The sequence below is a fragment of the Sciurus carolinensis genome, chromosome 16 (genome assembly GCF_902686445.1).
Source record: "Sciurus carolinensis chromosome 16, mSciCar1.2, whole genome shotgun sequence".
Lineage (NCBI taxonomy): Eukaryota > Metazoa > Chordata > Mammalia > Rodentia > Sciuridae > Sciurus > Sciurus carolinensis.
The window spans coordinates 43,848,292-43,867,253 of record NC_062228.1 but is presented as its reverse complement, the minus strand read 5'-3'; the positions used below and the strand labels follow the sequence as shown (position 1 = coordinate 43,867,253).

Genomic DNA, 18,962 nt, shown 5'->3' with positions numbered 1-18,962 from the left:
ACTCCCTCCTCTTTGTGCTAATGCTGTGGCAAGAACAGAGGTTTGTCTGTCGAGTGCAGCAATAAATGCAGCACTATTTCCAGAGGCCTCATTAATGTCTTTGCAGACTCTTAAATAAGTAGTCAAGTCTTTATTTCTCCATGGCCTGATGGCATCTTTGCACCATTTATTGGCTTGTTCATAGGCTAACTGTTTTATCAATGGCATTGCTTGATCAGCATCTCCAAAAATTCTAGAAGCTGTTTGAATTAATCTATCAACGAAGTCTGCATAGGGCTCATTACTTCCTTGGGTAACTTTTGACAACTGTCCTTGTAAATCTCCTGACCCTTGTAGGGTTTTCCATGCTTTAATAGCAGCCACAGCAATTTGAGCATACACTGCAGGATGATAATTAATCTGTGCCTGGACTCCCTCATAAGGCCCTGTTCCCATCAACATGTCTCTGTCTACCTGTGGATTCCCTGAAGTTGCATTGTGCCTTGCAGTGTCCATTGAAATTTCCTGCCAAGCTGTTTTCCACATAAGATACTGTCCCCCTGACAAGGTTGCTCTAGCTAAATTAGTCCAATCCAAAGGTAGCATATTTAAGGACATCATGGTCTCTACCAGTGAGACTGTAAAAGCCGATTGAGGCCCATAAGTGCTCACTGCTTCTTTTAGCTGTTTAACCATTTTAAAATCTAATAGCTGATGAAACCTTTGATTTTGGGCATCCTCAAATACTGGATATGTAGCATTCTGTAAGGAGGCCCACCCTCTATGTCTGCTATGGTTTTCCTTTTCCTTAAACTCCATAGGCGGTGCACTGGGAGCAATAGGTGTACTAAGCCGTCTAGACGCTAGATGGCGCTCAGGTTGCACGCTTAACTTTCCCATAGCTTCTTCAAGCTCCTCCCCAGTAAGTTCTTCTTCAGAACTTTCTCTTTCCATATAATTTTCTCTTTCTGAAGTCTGAGAACATGATCGTTCCTCTTTAATCTCTTCTAAGATCTGACTTCCTTCTTCTAAAGGCCCCTTTAAATCCCTAAAAGGGTTTTTTGATTTACCTTGCTGCATCAAACAAGATTTAACAAGTGACCATATTGCCAGAGTTCCCATTGGCAAAGGCTCGCGTCTCTCCGCGTCGCGCAAATCCTCTCCTAGCTGTTCCCACTGAGGAAGATTTAATAATCCCTCGTCTAAAAACCACGGAGAGACTTTCTCTACAGTATCAAGAAACTTTAAGGCCGTGTTTGCTTTCAATGGTGTTCCGTGATTTTTTAAAAGTTCTCTAAGAGGCCGCTGCATTCTAATCTTAGACAGATCCGTTCCCATGATTAAATTTTACAGCACTACGAGGTAGTTTACTAGTTTAAACACACAAACAAAAGACAGGCGCGCGCACGCACACATGCTCACTCACGCATGCACACACATACACTGTTTGGTACCACTGTATAAATCTGTATCTGGCCACTTCACTCGTCCCTCCTATGGGGATCCTTTTGTGATGAATCGTCCCTCCCACGGGGATCCTTTTGTTATGACTCGTCCCTCCTATGGGGATCCTCTTTTTATGACTCATCCCTCCTACGGGGATCCTTTTGTGATGAATTGTCGCAGCTCCGCGAACCTCGAGACGTCTCACCTTTTGAACTCTCAGACTAATTTTTCTTGATTTGAGAACTTATGTGAACTTACCCTTATATTTTTTCTCATTCCCGGTCTTGTTTCGGCACCATTTATCGCGTCCCCTGCCCGCAGAGAAACACGAAACCGGATCGGGGCAAGTTCTTTATTTTCTGCTAGCAGCTACTTCTGGCTGGCCGCGGCGGCGGGCTGCTCTTGCAAGCGCCTTACATTACATACAACAACCAATCAGCTTATAGATCACGAGGAGAAAGCATGGACAGTAATGGAGCATAATAGCGCGCATATAGCAATCATGCAGTGTCCACGAGGACCCATGACCAATCATATTAACTTCCTCAAATAACGCCACTTGTTGGCAGAGAGAATTAGTCTGCTGGAGGTACCTGGTTTTGTTCTCAGCACTTCCTTGGCACCTTGCCAGGAGCCATCTTGGCCACACCGAAGGGCTGGGGGTACCCCGACAGATATCTTTTTCTATGAGATAAGTCTCTTGAAGGCAGCATATTGTTGGGTCTTTCTTTTTAATCCAATCTGCTAGTCTATGTTTTTTGATTATTGAATTTAGGCCATCGACATTCAAGGTTATTATTGAGATGTGATTTCTATTCCTGCTTATTTTGGCTTATTTTTGGTTTTTTACTTGTCCTTTGATTGGCTTTTCCTTTAGGGTAGTTTCTCCCTTTGCTGACTTGTATTGTTTTTCACTTCCTCCTTATGAAATACTTTGCTGAGAATATTTTGTAGGGCAGGCTTTCTATTTGTAAATTCTTTTAACTTTTATTTATGATGGAAAGATTTTATTTGATTGTCAAATCTGAAGGTTAGTTTTGCTGGCTATAGTATTCTTTGTTGGCATCTATGTTCTTTCAGAGCTTGAAATATATTTTTCCAGGACCTTCTTGCTTTTAGAGTCTGGGCTGAGAAATCTGCTGATATCTGTATTGGTTTCTCCTTATATGTAATCTGATGCTTTTCTCTAGCAGCCTTTAAAATTCTATCTTTATTTTGAATGTGAGGTATTTTCATTATAATGTGTCTTGGTGTGGATCTGTTGTAGTTTTGTGAACCTGGTGTTCTGTAAGCCTCTTGTATTTGATTTTCCATTTAATTCTTCAGGTTTGGGAAATTTTCTGATATTATTTCATTGAACAGGCTTTTCATACCTTTGGTTTGAAAAGGTTTGGCAGGTCAGATGCCCAGCACTGAGCCTGCCCCTGCACACTGAGGTCAGAGGCCGGTAGCTGAGCCTACCTGCCTGCCCCCGTACTGCTGAGGGACACTGGGTCTACCTCAGTGCTGACTCAGTGCACCCTTGATGGGGCTCCTCAACTTCTTTGGAGGCTGGTGCAGGCAATTTGAATTATTCCTGAGGGTGTGGATATCATCATAGGAAGGGTGGCTCCCTTCCTGAGACACCTACAGGAGATTGGAGGCCCTTTGACAGGTACGTCTATTTACTCACTTATATCCCACACCCTTTCCCAATCCTCTTGTTCACAACTAGAAATACTGTAAATAGTAATTGAACTGATCCCATTTATTTTTAAAATGTTAAAGTCTTTATAGGGGCTATCTTTTTCAGGGCTACATTTTCTTTGTATTGGGTGCTATGGGTATTGATCTCCCCTTCAAAGGAGGGGTAGTGGAAAACTGCAGGGTCATATTAAGCCTGCAGGGGGCAAATTTCAGTATCTCTGATCTTTACTGCTAGAGGGGAATATACAGAAACAATATGAAAAACAGGGGAAGAAATTGTCCCTAACAAACCAAGATGCTATTGTGGTAGACTCCAATGACAGAAAAAGAGTTTAGAATCTGCATGATTAAAATGATCCATGAAGCAAAAGATGAGATAAGAGAGCAAATGCAGGCAATGCATGACCATTCCAGTAGACAGTTCAAAGAGCAAATGCAAAAAGCAAAAGAACACTTCAATAAAGAGATAGAGATTCTGGAAAAAAAAATAAACAAACAGAAATACTCAAAATGAAAGAAATGGGAAACCAAATTAAAAACTCAATAGAAAGCATCACCAACAGAATAGACGTCGTGGAAGACAGAATCTCAGACAATGATGACAAAACATTCAATCTTGAAAATAATATTGAACAAACTGAGAAGATGTTAAGTAGTCATGAGCGGAACCTCCAAGAATTATGGGATATCATGTAAAGACCGAATTTAAGAATTATTGGGATTGAGGAAGGCACAGAGAAACAAACCAAAGGTATAGTATTTTTTAATTAGCACATTATGTATATAAAGTGAAATTCACTATGGTATGTTCCGGAGCATACATAGAGAAGTTTGATTAGATTTATTCCACTATTCCACATTGAGAAATGTCCCCATCTCCCTGGAGATGTAACAGGGGCCCTTCAGTACAACCACATGATTTCCTTTATACTAAGAATTCATTTAGGGGATTTATATCTTATTCCATCTCTGTATTTAAGAGCTGGTAAGAAAGATAATGTTCAACTATGTTGGACCATTTTTAAGATATTTCTATAATTTTTACTTCTATAATTTTTGGTGATTTTTGACCAGGAGGGATATTTCAACTATAAAATATCTATTGAAACATAGTATAAATAAAAGACAACATCTTGTTTTTTTTATGTGTCATTGTTGTTAAGATATCCATTCCAATGTACCTTGGTTTAGAGCTTTTATGGTGTTTTGATGATCTTCTTAACTCACAGTAAAGGAATGCACACCTATGTTAAATGTGACCTCAGCCTTTTTCTTTTTTAATTTAAATTTTGACTTAAAAAATTACAGGAGAACAAATCTAAGCTTTATATAACACCACTGCAGTCAAACAGTTGTAAAGGGAAGAAAAAACTTTTAATACATAAAGTATAATGTAATTTAAAGGCTGATATATATTTTTGTCAATATCTTAGCTTACATTTATATCTTTCTGGAAAAATGGGAGAATCAGATTTGTAGTGTTTCAAAGTCATGAAATTGGAATACTGTGTACAAAAAGAGAATGAAAGTTAAATATTTCTCTAAATTGTTAAGAATGATGCAAGTATAAGTTGTTCTTATGAGTTCTTATTAGAAACAATGAGATGATTGAATATTTTATGAGATAATAATAAAGAATGTGTAAATGCAGTGCAAAATGAAATTTGTGGGGACATAATTTTTCTGGGAGAAAGCAATGTTTATTTTTTACTTATTCATAGGCTATCTTATTTGAAAATTTATCTGGTAGTTTTCAGATTTCCTTGTGGAACATTAATTTGCAAAATCATGATAGACTTAATGATAGAGTTTAAAAATCACTCTTCTGTCAATGTACAAGGGTATATCTCCTTAATTACTGTGGAATGCCTTCAAAGGTGAAGGAAGGGGATGAGAGGAAAAAGGTACTGAAGAGGAAGAGTGTTCAAATTATTTTACGTGCATTTGTGAATATTTCATAATTATTTCCACTACTATGTATAATTAAATGCACCAGTATGAATTTAGTTTAAGATAAATTCACTTCAAAAAGAAAGGGAAGGATAAGAAAAGGAAATCTGTCAGTCAAAATTATTTGTTTTAACATTTAAAATGTGTAAATTCATTAGACTTCACATTATTCTTATCACTACAACAAATTTATTATGTTCAGGAATCTATTCTAGACTCTGTTTATGGAAGTAGTAAAAGTATGGCTTTTATACAAAGAACAGTCCACATGGCAACTATTACACAATAGTTGGAAGTATTTTCACACATCTCTAAATCAAGTACATACATATGGTGAGTCAAATGTTTCAAAAATGTTAGTCATAACTTCTGAGAAGAAATCAGTTATGCTTAAAGAGCTATATATTGTTTCCAAGTCTGAAAAGCAACAAATCAAAGGTCTTATGTTTGAAACTCCCTCTTTTTTCACTTCCACCCTCTATTAAACTGTCAGCCTGTACACTGAAATTCTTCTTTGGGAAAAAAAAAGGCATAACCTATTTTCTGTGTTTTATAGTCAAAAGCCCAGACTAACCTAGTAACCATCAAGCATTTAAAAAACCCTGTCATGACTTGGTCATTGGTTTACCTTTTGCCCTCAAGAAAAGTTTGACATATTTTTAGCAAGAATTTAAAATACCTAAATAAACTGGATTCTTGTCAAGTTATTCACCCTTATCTCTTCTCACTTACTCTACTGTCACTTTGCTCTAGCTTCTTGTGACACTGGAGCACTTGTGGTTGCACAAGAGTTCTTCCTGATTTCTCACTGTCTGCATGCACCTCTTCCCTATCTGTCACAATTCCTTCTTATCCTTTGGGTGTCAGCTCATGCATCACCTCCAATGAAGAACCTTCAACACTGTCATAAATTTGGCACAGAAGAGCCTTCTCTGTGTTCCATTAGTATCCTGTTTTATACCTGACATAATGCCTATGAAACTGTATGGAAGTTGCATGTTTTCCTGCTTTTCAAGTTATGGAGTGGGACTGTTGAGGGGTGCGCATTATCGTCTCCATGTTCTCATCCCAGTACTTGCCATAATACCTTGGCCTGTGTTGCTCACATTCACAAATAAGGGGTGGAAAATTCAAAGCTCTAATACTCAGATACATTGATAATTGTATATGAAACTACAGGCAAATTGCATTTTATAGTGATTTTGTATTGTGGACATACATGTTATTTTTAATTCTTATGAACAATGGAAAGTTTTCAACTTTTTTTCTAATCCATATTTATGAACTCTTTCAGAGAAAAATATAATTCTTTTATTCTCCACTTGCTACAGAATTTGAATCTAGACCCATTGGAGTTTCTGCCTTAAGGACTACTGGTATGCAAGACAAGATCAACTTTTGGAAACATCACAAGGATACACAGAGATTTTAAGAAAAATATGATATGAAAGATAATAATTTATTTTTCAGACAGTTGATATAATATTTGAATTGTTTGGTAAAATGTAAGATATAAAAACTTTATTGAAGTGAATGTACCATATACATGAAGAAATTCTAAAAGTATGAAAGTGTTTCTTTACATGTGTAAGAAAATTTGAAGTGCAAGTACAAACCAGTTTTTTATTGAGATATCTTTTTAAACTGTCTCAATGCTAACACTTAAACTTTATTCAAACAATCAAATATTCAACACTAACTTGGTGGATCTAAATATTGCATTAATGATGAGTTATTTGTATTATAAAAAATTATCACTGAATATGGGTCTAGAGATTTAGACAATGTTATTTTAGCATGCCAGTTACTGTATTCACTAATATTTTCATGTATTAGAATTATTACAGTGCCATCAAATATTCAGTCTTTTAAATTTTTATAATTTTAATTTGAACCAAACTGACTTAGAATTCTTTCCTAATAAGAAACAGCATTTGCTTAATGTTTTTGCTTTTTTTCTTTGTTTACATAATAGTTAAGTTGCAGGTTCTAGTACAAAGTACTTTTGTCCATGGAAGCATCATAAAGTAAATTGCTAATATATGCCAATATTTATGATTTAAAAAAAATATTTCCTAAAAGTCAGAACATGCTAAATAACAACAATACTACCTTCATAATGAAAAAGTCAATACTAATGCATTTATTATAATGCCTTCTGCCACTTAATCCTCAGATTATTTTCATGTTTTGCTAGTTGTCTGATATTGTCCTTTATAACAAAATTCCATTCAGATATATCAAATGAACATAATTGTATTTTATACACTCCTTCAGATTCAAACATTCCTTAGTCTTTTCTTGACCTTCATCACCTTGAATCTTTTCAGGGAGAAAGCTTGTAGAATGTATCTAAGATGGATTTTTCTGTTTTTTTATGATTGGACCTAGATTACATGTTTTTTGGCAAGAGTATCACACAATTGATACTGTAGTTTTCTCTTTGAATCATATTATGTTACCTATAATATCCCCATTACTACTGAAATTCATATTGGTTATTAAGGTGGTATTAGTGGAGTTTTACTTTGTAATTACTTACTATTTTATGGGGAGACTGTAAATATATTTATTAATTATCCAACACTCAATTTGTTAATTTAATTGTGCCTCCACAGATCTCTGGTTTATTTTATTGAGTATACTGTTACTTGTAAATATTTTAACAATTCATTTTTCTTTCAGAAATATACTATTTTGACAACTTTAGATTTATACAATATTTGTAACACTAGTGCAAAAAATTCCTAGGAAACATTCCCCAAATGTTACTCTTTTATGAACTTGTTTTATCTATTCTCCTCCTCTCTTTCTAGATAAATATTAGTATATAAGAGGTTTTATCTCTGAACAATTTGCATATTGCACACAATGCTCTTTAATTCTTTAAAATTTTTCTAAAAATGAGCAATTATAAAATGGTAGTGTAATGATCAAAATAAGGAAATTAAATTATAAATATCTACTCTACAAATCTTATTCAAATTTTGCCAGTTATTTCAACAGTTTTCTTTGAAACCAAAATAAATCCAGACTCAGAGAATTCCAAGATTGCTGCTTGCCACTGACCAGCGGGACAAAGGATATGTACACTCCAGAAGTTCATGAAGCAGCTTCCGCTTTATTCGGATAACACCCTCAATATATAAGCACTCTCATGCATAAGCAATTGTAATCAGATATGTCCATCTAATCCTATTAAAGGTCAAGAGATCACGAGCTCAAGCATACATGTAAGATATATCTGTCCTCGCGCTAAGTGACTGGACTAATTATCATACAGCCAATGGTAAATGCTTCCTGTTTTTCCCAAGGTGCTTTCAGCACATCCTTTGGCTCTCTGCCAGTTGCCATCTTAGATGCATGTTGTGTAACCCTGGGCCCCGGGTGTCGTCCACCACATCTCCCCCTTTCTGTTTATAAAAGAGACCGTGCCTGTCTTAGGTTGTCCAGGATGGAGCCACAACCTTACCCGTCATCGGACAATGAGGATCTAGCCCTCATTTCCTGTCTTAGGTCAGTATGAGCTCCCCATGAATCTTACCCATCTTTGACTACCAGTCCAGCATATTTAACCAGACTTGGGGGAATGAGCCAGCATCAATTGCGATGAGAGCTTGGTGAATAATGGCTGTTTCTCTGTGCCGATGTATACGCATTTTGTATAAACACTGTATGCACCAAACACAATAGACATTCCACGGACACAAACCCAAACCATTGTTTTCCCCATTGAAGAGCAGACTGGAGAAATGTGGCCAATTGTAAAACTAGGAGGATATAGAATAGAAGAGATGGTAAGGGGTACAGGATAGGGTCACATCTTTACTATCCCCCATAGCTCACGCGAGTCTCCTCCATTAACTTGGTAAGAAATCGCCAACACCATCAGCAGGAGAAGCCTCCTCATCTTCTTCCTGTTTTTGGGTCTCTGTTGAGGCCTTGACCAATCTCTCTGGCACCCAAATTGGTGATTGTGTGTCCTGTGGGAAAACACAAACAGATCCTCAGGTCCAGATTAACACAAGATCTGGGCCTTTCCATTGTCCCAATAGAATGTCCTTCCAGAGCACTTGAGGTAGATATTTTTTATTAGGCTCTGAATAACAGTCAGCAGCCAATCAGCCCTCAGAATCAAGATTTTAAAAAGTTAGAATGAACAAGACAACAGATAATTTGTCTTTTGGGGATCTGTATGATGCCCCTATTCCCCCTTTTTCTTTATAAAGCATGTTTTTAAGCGTTAAATGGGCATGCTCAACAATGCTTTGTCCAGTAGGATTATAGGGAATTCCTGTGACATGTTCAATACCACAGGTGGAACAAAATTGTTTAAAGGCCTGGGACATATATCCAGGACCATTATCTGTTTTAATTTGTTTGGGAACCCCCAGGATGGAGAAAGAGTGTAAACAGTATGTTATTACATCTTTGGTTTTTTCTCCAGTATGAGCAGAGGCCATAGTTTGTGAGAATAAAGTGGGATAATGATCATAAAGGAATTAACAAATGGTCAGGTACTCAAATATTAACTACAGGGAATCCAACTGCATTGGAATTAAAGATAGAAAGATTAAATGCATTTTCCCCCCAGATGGAGGAGATCTAGCATGTTTGAAAACAGAAATGGATATACCCCTGAAGAGTTGGTGAAGATCATTGACAGAGGCAGCAAGAGAGAAGGGATAATGGAAGGAACAAGGTTATACACATCCCATCTTAAAGCTAGCATTTTCAATGCACTATAAAAAAGATGATTCATGAAGAAATATCTCAACAAAATAGTAGTTGCTTACCAAGAAAAAACAGTTGAATTATTTTTAAAACATATTCAGTGATCATCACTATATAACTTGCCTATCTTCTATAGTTCAAACACCCAAGTAAAGAATTTGCAATATTAACTATTTTACATTTAGGCAACTAGAAGGAAAAGCTCAATTTCTATGAAAGTATGTGCTTACTGAACATTGTCATATTAGTTTATCTACTATTGCTGAAACTCCCAAAGATTCAGTTTCAAGTATTAACTTTATTTTCCATGCCTGTGTATCTTAGCATCCCCAGCTCATATGCAAAGAGGAAAATAAAAGGATATAAGGTGTTTTCAAGCCTTGGGGTAATGGACCTTGCTGCCTCTTGATTGTAATGGAGGTATTTATAGTTTGTACAGCTGAATAGGGCACATTCTGTCATATGTAAATGTACCTCAATAAACTCGATTTAAAGAAAAACCAAAAGAACACAGACACAAAGAACACACCCTTGAACACAAGGTCTTATGCTGTAGAAGAACAGATAAACAGGGTTTAACAAACTGATTTTATAACTGAAGTAGGAAAGAAAAGTTAATTATCATAGAGAAAAATCCACATTTCAACTTTCTTATCAGTGACAGCTCTTGAACTGACCAGTTGGACAAAGTACAAAGAAAGGCCTTAGCTGTTAGTCTTCTTGAAAAGACCAGACACAGAATGAAATTCCCTTAGCCACCAGGGTAAACAGCAGATCTGCTCAAACACAATCCCAGGAAACATGGTATTTTTGTTGTGATTTTCCAGACTCTTGGTTGTGCTGGACAGAAATTCAACTCTGGCTCAAGTTCTTGCCTAAATCACATTTTTACTTCTGCCAGGTCTCTGCTCAAATAAGCCTTTGCAGAAAGACCTTTCTTGTCAACCCTACTGCAAATGATCATGTTTGTGAATTGGCTGTCTCCCCACCTAGACTGTAATGTTAGCTCCATAAGGTCAGGGACTTTGTCTTTTCTCTTGACTTCCGTAGCTCCAGTACTAGAGATATACAGTAGAAGCTCAGTTAAGAGGAGAGTCAACTGGCCTCTGAATCCAAAACCACATTAAATCTGAGGCACAATAAAAAGGGAACACTCACACATTGCTGGTGTTGTTGCAAATTAGTGCAGCCACTCTGGAAAGCAGTATGGAGATTCCTCAGAAAGCTCAGAATGGAAACGCCATTTGACCCAGCTATCCCACTCCTTAGCCTATACCCAAAGGACTTAAAATCAGCATACTACAGAGATACAGCCACATCAATGTTCATTGCTGCTCAATTTACCATAGCCAGATTGTGGAACCAACCTAGATGCCCATCAGTTGATGAATGGATAAAGAAACTGTGGCATATATATACAATGGAATATTACTCCGCAATGAAGAATGATAAAATTATGGCATTTGCAGGCAAATGGATGAAATTGGAGAATATCATGCTAAGTGAGATAAGCCAATCTCAAAAAACTAAAGGACGAATGATCTCGCTGATAAGCAGATGAGGACATATATTGGGGGGTGGGTAGGGTTAGCATTAGGTTTAGGGTTAGGTTTAGGGTTAGGGATAAGGAGTGTGGTAAGAATGAAGGAAAGAAGGGCTGTATAGAGGGAAAAGAGGGGTGGGAGGGGTGGGGTGGAAGGGAAAAAAATAATGAATCAAACATCATTGCCCTATGTAAACATATGATTACACAAATGGTATGCCTTGACTCCATGTACAAATAGAGAAACAACATGTATCCCATTTGTATACAATAATAATAAAAAAATTAAAAAAAAGAAATAAAAAAAGGGAAGAATATCTACAACCAGGGATCCAAATACACTCAGGGATCACTTTGTTAATCTGCCATTCACTCAGGTATCTCCTACCTTTTTTCAGTGATCTACATAGTGGCTGCCCTGAAAGCTCCAGGTTTACCTTATCACAACTCCACAATCAGAGGGAAAGGATCTCTCTCAACTTCAGGTTGCATAATCCGGGGAAGTGTTCTGATCAACCTGTCTGTCCATGACCTACAGAAGGAGCCAGGTCAGAACTGAATTGTATCTTCCCTATTCATTTCTCACTCTCCAATTTGCTTATTCTATTTTGGTAATGCTGCTCTAGTTTTAATAATGATGATTTAGAGTTTGTAGCAGCTGCTGTGAGGGTTCTGCCCAGTATTCCCTTGGACCTAATTAGCATTATTTGATCAAATCTACTTTCTGCATGCATTCTTTCTCAACAGATGCCCCTGCAACTCCTTGCTGCGTGTCTTCCCTGAGTTGCTGATACCTACATTGCCTATGCAAAGAGAGGTGCACCCAGAGGTAGTTCTGGACTAATGACTGATAGTCCGAGTGTATAGGCACTCACAGTCCCTGTGTTCCTGATGGGGGAAAAAATACTAAGATGTGACTTTTGTGTCATGGTTTGGATGTGATGTGTCCCCCCAAAGCTCCTGTGTTAATGCAGGAATATTCAGAGGTACAATGATTAGACAGAGCTGAGACCTAATCTGTTCATCCTGGTGTGAATGGATTGACTGGATGTTAACTGCAGACAGATAGGGTGTGACTGGAGGAGGTGAATCACTGAGGGTATTCCCTGGAAGGGTTCATCTTCCCCCTGTGGCTCCTTCTACCCTTCCCTCAACTTTTCTTCACTTCCCAGATGCCACGCCCTGAGCAGCTTCCCTCCACCATGCTCTTCTGCTATGATGTGCTACCTCAGAACAATGGAGTTGACCTACTATAAACTGAATCTCTGAAACTAAGCCAAAATAAACTTTCTGTCCTCTAAATTGTTCTTGTCAGGTATTTTGGTCACATTGCTGTAAAGCTGCATAACACACACATGTCCCCAGAATTTTCAGGACTTGGCTCAAGTTACCCTTCATGGGGCTTTGCTAGTCGCTGCACTCCTACTTGGCCTCCTTTCCTTCCCCATTCCCATTCCCACTATGTGGGAAAACCTGGAAATAAATCAGTTGTACACAACTCTCATCTCAACATCTAGATCTGGGGAACCAACCTACAACAAGCTCCATCAGGGACCCTTACTCTATACCCATGGTTTATGAGCTTTTTTGAAGACAGGTACCTTGGCAGATTCCTGTTCCCCCTCCACACTTGTGTGCTACAGCAATGTTTACTCATTTGCTTTTAATAGGCTCCTATTGTTAGAGTTCCTTCTGAGTCTCCCTGTTTAACTTGAGATCATTTCATTGCTTCTCAGATACGTTGTTAATTTTTCTACTCTGCTCATTACTGATGGCTTGTCTAGTCACACTCTCTAATATGTCAGAGAAACATTCCTTGTATTTTCCCCTCTCATTTTCCAAATCTTTCTGTATCTCTATTTGGTGCTTGATCAAGATATCTCAAGATCATGCTTGATTACATCTCAATTTAACAGTCAAATGATTATACCTTTCACCTTTTCCTAGTTCACATCTCTAAAACATGGGGATGTAAAAGACTGCAATGAAGTCATTGGAACCCTGTCTTTACTCCCCTAACATTTTCTAAAATGCTATTTAATTCAGCTAGATTCAGAGAAACTTTTAGTAATTGTTAAGTCAGATGAATTTATATGTACATCATGATGGGAAATAAAAAGTCCTGTGTATCTTTGTTTCAGTCTCAATTAAGACTGACACTGAAACCAGAGGCCATGAGTTTCAAATAGCAGAAAATGAGAAAACATGGAGAAAAACTTTAAGATGTTGACATGAGCACTTTTGACAATGTAAAACACCAGATTAACTGTTGCTCTTTACTTAAACAGATGAGGAAGTTTAGCAATTATTTACATACCAGTTTCCTCAACTTTTAAGCTAAATCTTTACTTCTATATATCATCATTATTCAGTTGAAGTTCTAAAATTGTTAACTCAAAAAGGGCAAAGAGCATTTCTACGATATTGTAGGGTTTGTTTTAGTAATTCCAAGGACTGTTGACTTGTAACCCTGTGACTATGAATGTTTATTAAAGGAAACTGCATGTTAGAATGTCTGGGGTAGAAAATTGTGCTTGTTTAAATTTGTAAGCCATTTTTGTCATTTGAGGTTGATTTTACTCACCACTCTTTGATAATTGATCTGCCTTTTTTGACCTCCCTGATACAGCTGTAATTAACTTAACAAGTAAAAAAGAATATGCAGATAGATTCATTTGGAATTAAAGACATAACTGAAGGCATAACTGAAGACATTCTGAAGGCACTTATTTTGCTGACAAAATAAGTCAAAATGCAAACAGATCACTGCATTCTTTGTAAAAATCCCAAACCAGAAACTATCCAAATACTGCCTGACAATAGTAGCTTGGATAAATATACTCTGGTCTATTTACACAATGGAATACTATACAGAAATGAGAATGGACTGCAATCAGACAAAAACATAGATGGCTCTCATAAACAAAATGTTGAGCGAAAGAAGCCAGACCAAGACAACATACCATGTGCTTCCATTTATTTAAATTCAAAACCAGACAGAAGTAATTCATGGTGTTGGAATAGTGCTTATTTGGGACAGCAAAGACTGGAAGGGGGTACAATGAGGGGACTCTGGGAGCTAATACACCAAGTTGTTTGAGTAGTTTTCCATATGTTACCCATAAATAAATGCTTTTTAAAACCATATGCAATACAGAATCTCTATTTTCAGTGACATTAACTACTTCCAAAAGAATTTGAATCATCTTTCAGATTCAGGAAGTGTACTAGACCCTGAGAACAGAGATAAAAACTGATACTGTCCTCAGGGACCTCGTGGTATGATAAGACAATGGCTGACATAGGGTGAATTAGGTGAGCAGAAGATGCTTAGGTGGTACACAGATGGGTATCTTACTTAGCCGGGTGATGAGAGGGGTTGTGGGAGGCTTCCAGTGAGAGGTGATACTTGAGTCATATCTTAAAAGTTGTATAGACACTAGCCAGGCAGAGAAGAAAGCAAAGGGGGGAATTTTGGAGGGAGGAATTCTCAATGGGCAAATGGCAGAACATATTCAAGATTGGATATTCAAGATTGGATATGGTGTGAAAGTAGATAAGAGGTAAGTACAGAAGGAATCCAAATAAGGAAGTAAAGAGGTAAGCAAGGGCAGATTCAGAAGAAACCTGTGCTCATGAGGTAAGGGGATTTATACTTTATGTTGGAATCAATATGAAGTCACTGAAAGATTTTTAAGCTGGAAAATATGATCCTTTAGGGGATTTTTGAATTATACTTCTGTCTGTTGTGAGTAACCTAATGGTTTCTTCTAGGTTGGTAAGGTGAGCTTGGGCAGATACAACAAAAAACATTCAAATAAGAATAAAAATAGAAGATCTGGGATATAACCAGATGTTTGGGATGTTAATTTGCATTTCTCTAATTACTAGAGATGTTGAGCACTTTTTCATATATTTATACCCCCACTATATTCTATTAGTTTCTGCTTATGCAACTTTGCCATCTCTTCCTATCAGCATTTTAATTCAAATTTTGAATTCATTGGAAAAATAAACAAATCCTATATCAGATTATTAAACCATAGTATACCATATTGAAATGTGGTATAAAGAGCATGGGTTCTATTATCAGAAAAAAGTTTCTTCTCATCTCACCTATACACCTGTAAAATTTTTAACCTCTAAGTGAGAGAGAATACTTTTTTCTCGGTGTCATTGATATTGAAATAGCATTTGTGTGTATAATACTTGATACATACCAGGTATTTGATAAACGTTAGCTCCCTTTCTTCATTACTGCCTCTTCTTGAGGATGCTATAGCACTTAAAAGTATAAAGCATTTATCTAGATGCCTTTTGTTTTCCCCAAAGTATGTAACATATAAGCTTTGATGCCTACCTATATTGTAAACCCTATGAAACCAGGATTATGTCTTTTAATTTTATTATACATAACTTTGCAATCTGTTTAAAAGATTTCCTCCCTAATAAGAATCTAAATTGTTTTTTTCTCATTTACCTAATATGATTCTAATATACTCAATGACTTCTTTTCTTTTCCTTTATCTGGCACTGTCTTCTCATGATATATTATTGAAGTAAATAGTTTGCATTATACATTTGAATTTTTTCAGTTCTTTGATTTATGTCTTTTTGCTTCTACCTATACTGTTTAGTTTTTGTTTTTAACTTTTTGAATATCTGATCAAATGTCACTTCTTTTCTGAAGATTGCTGTACTGTTCCTTTCATTAAAATAAAATATCCTATTACAAATATTTTGGAAAATATAGAGAAGTATAAAGAAAAACCAAAGTCATCTGTAATCCTGTAAAGTAGAGATGGGTCACCATGTGATTCTAGTATGCACTTGAGAACTAATGACTTGAGTTCATATGAAATGATAAGAGAAACATTAAGATTTAATTGGTCTGGAATGGTTTCAACCTTTAGAATTTTAAGAAAGACTTGATTCTAATGTGCAGTTGGGAATGAAAATCACTGACTTGTCGAAATCATGATTCATTTTCTGGAGGTGAACATAGTAGCTGTGAAAAAATGAGTATTTTTGTAACAAGGAAGTAACAGAAGTTATGGTTTGGGAGAGGTAATCAACAATATCTGCCATACTTGTGTTCTTGCCAGCAATTAACCTTATAAAAATATCATTGGTCATTTTAGTGATGCTTTGGAAGAGAGAAAACTAAAACATATAGTACATTCACACCATATTTAATCATCTTTTTCCTTTTCAAAAGCTATATTTGGGTTTTGTGAGCCTTACATTTTTTAAAAAAATATTTTTAGTTGTAGATGGACACAATACCTTTATTTTTCTTTATTTAATTTTTATGTGGTGCTGAGGATCAAATCCATTGTCCCATATGTTAGAAAAGTGCTCCACCATTGAGCTACAACCCCAGTCCCATGAACCTTACTTTTTTTTTAATATGAATTCTTATTTGGTATTCTTTTGTTGAGATATTGAGTTCAAATGGGTTTTCTTTCCTTTTTTTTTTTTTTAGGCATTTAATTCTGTTAATTATTTTCTAATTTGGCAATTTTCCTAGGTTCAGTCTTTGATATATTGATTTCCTTTTAATCCATTTCTGGGTAGTTTGTATTTCCATTTAGTTTTATATTTAATATTTAACAAGAGAATCATTTAGAAACTTTTATTTTTGCTACTTAAAGTTTAATTTCAAACGTGTATGAGTTGTAAGTATACTGGTAAATATTCCTGTGAACCTCTAACTCATATTCACCCATTGTTACATTTTAACCAATTGAAATTACCACTGCTGCATGGACTTTCTTTTTAAAAAAATATTTTGTAGTTGTAAATGGACACAATATTGTTTTATGAGTTGTTTTATGTGGTGCTGAAGATTGAACCCAGTGCCTCACATGTGTAAGGGAAGTGCTGTTCCACTGAGCTACAGCCTCAGGTTGCATGCACTCTCTTATTTTTTCTCTATGTAGACATTTGAAACATGCTTTTTATCTGAACCATTTGAAGTAAAGTGTAGATATTTTTCCCCTTTTACCCTCTGCCACCTCAGTGTGTTATTTTCTCAGAAATAAGAGTACACATGACCATGGTAAGTTATTAATATAAGAAACTAACACTTCTAGGATAATGTCGTCTAATCCATGATTTATATTTAAATATTTATAGCAGCCTATCCTACTCTCTTCCCTACACATTGTGAAGGATCCAGTCTAGGAACCTCGACTTACGAATTTACTTAACATGTCTCTCTAATCTTTAATATGAAAGAATTGCTCTCTTATCTTTGATTACTATGGAATTTTTGAAGAGGATAAATTTTGTAAAAAAAAAGTCCATTCATTGGGGTTTGTCCTATGAATCCTGTGCTTACATTCAGGTCATGAATTTTGTGGCAGGATACTGCAAAAGTGATAGTGTGGGCTGGGGTTGAGGCTTGATTACGCTTTCCTTGCATGCATGGGGCACTGGGTTCGATCCTCAGCACCACATGAATAAATAAAATAAAGACATTGTGTCCATCTACAACTAAAAAAAAAAAAAAATTAAAAAAAAGTGGGTTCCAGCAGGGCAGGCGTGGGCGAGCGCCCCATCCCGGGGCCATCTCCAGGAGCTGCCAAGCGTGCTCAGGTCTCACTCTGTGGCTGACAGAGCCTGAAGGATGTTTCACGGGATCCCAGCCACTCAGGGCCTGGGAGCCCCTGGAAACAAGGCAGAGCTGTATGAGGAGGTGAGTTGTACAAGAATGCCCAGGAGAGGGAGAAGTATGACAACATGGCAGAGCTGTTTGCAGGAGTGAAGGCAGTGCAGGCACTGGAAAAAGCTTACATCAAGGACTGCGTCACCCCAACGAGTACACTGCAGCCTGCTCTCGGCTCCTGGTTCAGTACAAAGCTGCCTTCCGGCAGCTTCAAGGCTCAGAAATTAGTTCCATTGAATTCTGCGCAAGTTCCGCCGGGACTGCCCACTCACCATGGAGAGGGTCAAGGAGGACAGGCCCATCACCATCAAGGACGACAAGGGCAACCTCAATCGCTGTATTGCCGATGTTGTCTCACTCTTTATCACAGTCACAGACAAACTGCGCCTAGAGATCCGTGCCATGGACGAGATCCAGCCCCACCTGCGGGAGCTGATGGAGACCATGCACTGCCTGAGCCACCTGCCCCCAGCCTTTGAGGGCCACCAAACAGTCAGTCGATGGCTACAGACCCTGAGTTACATGTCAGCATCTGATGAGCTGGATGACTCCCAGGTGCGACAGCTGCTCTTCGATCTGGAGTCTGCCTACAAGCCTTCAACCGCTTCCTGCTCGCTTGAGCCGTGGCCTGACCCTTGGGGGATGTGGGGTGCTTCCTAGGAGACAGTTCCTCACTCCCTCTGGCCATAGCTGCCCTGGACATCTTCATGAGACTTGATATTCAGAGCAGCTGCCTTGAGTCTCTGGTGTCAGGATTCACCCCCAATAAAGATGCCGTCCTTCCGCAGGGGGGAAAAAAAAGTGATAGTGTGTCCTTAGTGCATCGCATCAGAAGATACATGACATTGAATTGTCCCATTTTTGGAGATGTTAACTTTGATAATTGATTAAGGTGATGTCTCTCATGTTTCATCACTATAAAATTAATCATTGTCTATTTGTAATCCATAGCTA

At 37.3% G+C, this 18,962-nt stretch overlaps 1 pseudogene; it reads left to right on the top strand.

Annotated features, from left to right (window-relative positions):
* The first annotated feature begins 17,969 nt into the window (after nucleotides 1-17,969).
* On the top strand, nucleotides 17,970-18,628 carry LOC124966412 (vacuolar protein sorting-associated protein 28 homolog; annotated as a pseudogene).
* The last annotated feature ends 334 nt before the right edge of the window (nucleotides 18,629-18,962 follow it).